Below are 7,001 nucleotides of genomic sequence, written 5' to 3' on the forward strand. Positions count from 1 at the left end.
ATTCAACCCATAGTTGGAACCCTAACAGGTACTACCACTCCGGGTCAGAGTGGACCTGGGAGCAATGGTAATTAAAGGGTGGCTCCACACTTTCCAAAGCCCACAAGCTGGGGCCTCACCACTGGATATAGTTTAAGATCATATCCAGGACTCCCATTGAGGGACTTTTACCCTCTGCAGGGGGGCAGTCGCCGTATTCTAATGCCCCACCGACAGGGCCGTGTGTATGTGTGTGTGTATGCGTGTGTGTATATGTGTGTGTGTATGTGTGTGCATGTGTGTATGTGTGTGTATGTGCGTGTGTGTGTATGTGTGTGAAATGTCCATAATGAAGGATTAATAAAGTGTGGATTTTGTGAGAATAGCACGAGGCTTGAAATTATTAATTTTTTATGATAAGAGTGCCATATGTGGGCTTGAAGTCCATGTAGTTATTTTTGAAAAGAACAGTCGCTAAATCATAAATCATAAATCATAAATCATAAAGCATAAATCATAAATCATAAAGCATAAATCATAAAGCATAAATCATAAAGCATAAATCATAAATCATAAAGCATAAATCATAAATCATAAAGCATAAATCATAAAGCATAAATCATAAAGCATAAAGCATAAATCATAAAGCATAAATCATAAAGCATAAATCATAAATCATAAAGCATAAATCATAAATCATAAATCATAAAGCATAAATCATAAAGCATAAATCATAAATCATAAAGCATAAAGCATAAATCATAAAGCATAAATCATAAAGCATAAAGCATAAATCATAAAGCATAAAGCATAAATCATAAATCATAAATCATAAAGCATAAATCATAAATCATAAAGCATAAATCATAAAGCATAAATCATAAATCATAAAGCATAAATCATAAAGCATAAATCATAAAGCATAAATCATAAAGCATAAAGCATAAATCATAAAGCATAAATCATAAAGCATAAATCATAAATCATAAAGCATAAATCATAAAGCATAAATCATAAATCATAAAGCATAAAGCATAAATCATAAAGCATAAAGCATAAATCATAAAGCATAAATCATAAAGCATAAAGCATAAATCATAAAGCATAAATCATAAAGCATAAATCATAAAGCATAAATCATAAATCATAAATCATAAAGCATAACGCATAAATCATAAATCATAAAGCATAAATCATAAAACATAAAGCATAAATCATAAATCATAAATCATAAATCATAAATCATAAAGCATAAATCATAAAACATAAAGCATAAATCATAAATCATAAATCATAAATCATAAAGGGCTATAAACAATGTAAACAGAACTATTCTCTCCTCAACAAGCCGGCAATATATTAAATCTATCTTTATACAAGGACACTTCTACTTACTAACCCGTTTCTCTCTCATGTACACACTACTAACAAAGATAACAAATAAAGTTGCTTTTGAATATAGAATGAAACTCCATGATGCTTGCCTTGTCAGCATTGCCTACAGTTCTCTATGATGTAAAGTAGTCAACCATAGTCAAGGGCGACCCAAAAGTGCACTTTTCATAAGCTACAACACTAAGATGTAGGGGAGGATGCTATTCTTTTCCTAGGATTACATCATTAACTTTTATCCTCCACCTTATAATGCTGAGTGTTTAGCGAGGAGATATCATAGAAAAAAAAAGGACAAAGTCCATTTCTAATATTACAGGGTGGAATGATAAAATTGTCAGCCTAGAAAAGACATAATTCATTTCTGTTTGATGAAAACCAGTTTTCTTTTATTGTTGCGGACGATCTACTAGTTAGCCAGTTGTATACCAATCCAAAGAGTGATAGAAGCCTTCTATCACGCATGAAAGCGACACAATGTTCAATGAGCGAGACCGGAGATGCTCCACTGTACAACTCATGCTCTCTACCAATATAAGTTATGACAACAGGACCATTGCCAGTACCCTCAAAGTGGATCACTGGATTTCCACGAATTACAGGGACGTGTTCAGAGTGATAAAAACAAAGTTTCCGGCCACGGTTATGATCTTTGATGTGGTTTCAAGTAAGGACCACATCATGCCACCTCACATCTTTGAAGTCGGCTTGAAAGTCAACACCAAATTGTACCTGGATATGTTAAAGAGTGTGGTGATACCCTAACTTGAGTTGTCTTTGTTAACGTGTAAATAAAAGCTCTTAAATGGAACACATACATCAAATCCATTGCCAAGGTCGCTAGAAAGATGGTGGGATCCTTCTATCGATCCAGTAGATATCTACCAGCTGATGCAATTCTCTACTTATATAAGAGCCATGTACGTCCAAGGATGGATCATTTTTCCAACAACTGAGCAGGAGCTGCTAGAATATCTTATCCTGCCATGACAGAGTTCAAAATAGACTTTGTAGACTCGTAGGGTATGCCCTGCAACCTCTTTCTCACAGAAGAGATGTTGAGAGCCTGTCTCTTTTTTATCATTATTTTCATGGCAAGTGCTCGTCTGAGCTCCAATCTACGTTCTCCCCTTGCCAAATTTTCACAAGAAACACTATCTAGCTGAAAACACTATCAATAATTTCCCTCACTCTCTATCTGTGCCTAAACCTAAACGTATATTCCATGAAGGAAGCTTCTTTCTTAGAACTGCACGCCTGTGGAACTCTCCTCTGTTTGCATGCTTTCCAGCTGACTAGAGTATGGTTGTCTTCAAGTCCAATGTAAACAAGTTCTTGATGAGCCCTCCCTTAAGTAATCTAATTTACCAAAATTCCACTACTAACTATTACTACGATATTATCTCATTGACTACTATTCACTCTTTTACCCTTATCCTCGAGTGGTCTCTGGGCCTTGATAAGTGGTGACTCCCATGTAAAAAAAAAAGTCCACTTTTTAGGAGACAACTTGAATACCTACTATACAATATTCTGGAGTATCTAACACATGAGACGCAAAAACTGTAATCGGACATATAAACATCACTTTTGACTTAACTCCAAACATCTCAAGTCGTGCTAGGGATTACCACCACCACCACCATGACATGTATGAGGAAGAAAAAAAAACAAAAAAAACAAAAATACAAAATAACAACTGTCAAATTTTCAGGAGATGAATATTTTACTATTCAAAAGTTTGGAATAGGAAAATTCCAATTTTATTTTTTATAAATAGTAATATTTATTGAAAACAATTTCATACACGTCTGATCTTTCTAACCATTAAATCTTTTATATATATATATATATATATATATATATATATATATATATATATATATATATATATTTGTATATTTTGGCAGCAAGTCATTATTCAAGCATGTCTGACTGAACACGACAAAGTTATTCTTTTTTCCAATTTTTCTGGATATCCAGAGAAATCAGAAAAAAAAATAACTTTGTTGTGTTCAATTAGACATGCCTGGATAATGACTTGCTGCAATATATATATATATATATATATATATATATATATATATATATATATATATATATATATCAGGTGCGAATGAACACTACATAATTTTATTATACCATATTTCTTCAAACTGAAACATAATTATCAAAGTATACTTACGCAGATAGATATGAAAAGCCTTTATTAAGGTTTGTGCCTATTTCCATTCTATGGAGGCCAGGCGCGAACGCAGACCCCACAATTTTATTATACCATCTTTATTTAAGTTAAAACATACTTATCAAAGTAGTCTTATGTACATCTATATCCAAAACACTTGTAAACGTTTTTTTTTAAATTTTTAAATTCTTTATTTCCATACTTTGTGGACAGGCGCATATGCAGACCACACAATTTTAATAAACCATTGTTCTACCAGATCAAACATACCCATTCCTGTGTCTCGATACATCTTCTATCATTATATGTAATCATTTTTTTTAAAATAGTCAATCATATAGGATCCTATACGTGACCAAACACACACACACACACACACAGAGAAATTCAGCTTTATATTATATAATATATATATATATATATATATATATATATATATATATGGACTTTTTAGGGCAACTACACTATAATAGTATAATTCAGAAAACAAAACTTTGATTAAAAACAAAGGCGCTTCTACACTATTGTGACGAGATTTTGTAGTCGATCAATGGAGTTTTCAGATAAAAACAATGGTTTCAACTGATTTTTTTGTCAATTCTAATAAATTACAATGGTAGCTTCCAAATTATGCAGTCGAAATTACCTGAATATTACTGAATTATTAAAAAAACAAAACAACTTTAATCATGTTAGCAGGTGACAAATTGCGGCCATCTTGTTTAAATCGAAACAGAAAATTACCTCCCTTCTGAACTCTCTTGTGTCTTACGATCGTTTTCATCAAATTCTATTTTTTATTTTTTTTTAATAAATAATTTTCTAACTTATCGATTTTCTTAATTTTTGGATATAATCATCTTAAAAATACGAGGAATACGTAGATACTATTGTTTTCATGTGAAATTCAGTTTTACGATTTCCGAAAATCTCGTCCCAATAGTGTAAAAGCACAAAAACGAACAATGGTATTTACTGCCTTTTCATGTCAATTTCAACTAAAAACAATGATATTTATTTAAATTAAAATATTAATTTTTGGCATTTATAATTTAAATAAGATTTCAGGCATATAGCCTTGTGGCTCAGGCATATATATCCAATTTTCACAAACTTTGTGCATTAAATTAGGCTGTATTTCCGCGATAATGTGTTCAATGTTGTTTTGTAAGTGTTCTATTGTATCTGGTTTATCAGCGTAGGCATGGGATTTTACATATCCCCAAAGAAAATAATCTAGTGGGTTTAAACTGCACGAGTGAGGTGATCAGTTGGCAGGTTCATTTTGTGAAATTATTAGGTCATCAAATGTTTCAAAAATGATTTTCAAAATAAATTTGCACGATTTGCAAACGCTGCTCGAGTGTCAGTCTCTTTATGATAAATTACCAAACCAAGCTGAGCTCAAAATGACCGATAGTTGCCAGATCTGCAGTTTAAAAAATAGGGTTTTCAATTTCAAGTTCATTATCTCTATATATATAAAAAAAAAAAAAGAAACAATAAAATCATCCTATACTCCCCTACAGTGAAGTAGATACTGATATTTAGTATTACACCAAGCCAATAACCGATACTTGCCAAATCTTCATGTTAAAAAATAGAGTTAAAAAAAAAAAAAAAAAAAAATGACCCTGTATACATGCACGTGGAAAAGCAGCGTTCTTTTAAGTCGGAAAAAAAAAAAAAAAAAAAAAAATTGCATAAGCGTGTTTTCAATGCAAGGGAGAAAACTCTTCTTGTCTTTGTTGCCAGCATTGGTCAGAGACAAACCAATTTTATTGTCAATAAATTTAATTAATTAAATAGTGCAATCTTTTGCGCATTTTTATTACTTATTCAGGCTGTATATTTGGCGTGATTGTCAGTCGAAATATGAAGAACAATTTTGGAGTATAATGATGATACAGGAGGGGCATTTAGGTGTATCAGAATTTTTGTAGGAATTTTTGACACCCCTAACACGAAACTGTGAATAAAATATAAAAAACTCGTAATTTCTCTTTTAAAAGTGGGTTATTTATTTTCTTTATGGATTATACTTCCAAAATAAACTATTAAGCTTATTTTAAAAGTAATAGAGATATTTTTCTTTTATTTTTAAAAAACAGTAATGAAATTAATTGAATTTTACGAGTTATGTATTTTTCAATTTTTAAACTTTAAAAATCTATCAAAATTTTTCTATGGATTCAATTTTTACGATATTTTCAGGGTCAATGTGAAATTTTATGCTCTTTCCAATAAACCGAATATAATATTTTAGACAAACGTTTTTTTTTAAATTCACGCCCCCCCCTTTTCAAGTGTCTATTAAAAAGTAAATAATTAATTTACTCACCAAAGTTTTATATATCACAAATTGAAGATAAAAAATCAATAAATAATATATTCAAATTTAAAACAAAAAAAGTAGTGTTTTTTAGAAATTTACCTGTAAAGTCCAAAGTTTAAAACTTAAAAAAAAAAAAAAAATACGTTGTTTGTTCTGTTTTTTTTTTTTAATGAAATCTTGGTCCTTGCTCCTTTAATTGAAAAAAAATTAGGGCTTGAATTACATTTTTCGAGGAGTTATAAGCTTGGAAAGACGGGGTGGAATTATTCAATATTTTTCACGAAATTTCTGACACACCTAGAGGGGTATTTATATTTAATATAATTAAAATTGGCGCTTCTAACTTTTACACTATTGGGATGAGATTTTTGGAAATTGTAAAACTGAAGTTAACATGAAAACAATGGTATCTACGTATTCCTCGTATTTTTAAGATGATTATATCTAAAAATTACGAAATTCGATAAGGCAGAAAATTATTTATTAACGAAAATAAAAAATAGAATTTGATGAAAACAATCGTAAGACACAGGAGAGTTCAGAAGGGAGGTAATTTTCCGTTTCGATTTAAACAAGATGGCCGCAATTTGTCACCTGCTTACACGATTAAAGTTTTTTTTTTAATTCAGCAATATTCGGGTAATTTTGACTGCATAATTTGGAAACTACCCTTGTAATTTATTAGAATTGACAAAAAAAAAACAAAAAAAAAACAGTAGAAACCATTGTTTTTTGGGTTTTTTTTTCTGAAAACTCCATTTATCAACTACGAAATCTTATCCCACTAGTGTAGAAGCGCCTTAAAGTTATAGTTAAGATTATAATTAGCTAGCGTCTTCCCTAATTTTCTGAGTGACTGCTACAGGAACCAGTGACGAGGCAAAACAGTGCCTTTGCTTTTTTTGTTATTCAATATTTATATTTTGAAGCGATTTATAAAATATATAAAAAGAACATTTTTGAAAAGAATATAATAAAAATAACAAAATTATACAGACAAAAATTACATAATTAGTCTTTATGTGCGCTTTTCATGACACAATTAGTGCAAATAAAAATGACACAATTAGTGCAAATAAAAATAACAAAATTAGTGCAAATAAAATTGAC

The sequence above is a fragment of the Euprymna scolopes genome, chromosome 41, assembly GCF_053919585.1.
Source record: "Euprymna scolopes isolate OS-2025 chromosome 41, ASM5391958v1, whole genome shotgun sequence".
Lineage (NCBI taxonomy): Eukaryota > Metazoa > Mollusca > Cephalopoda > Sepiida > Sepiolidae > Euprymna > Euprymna scolopes.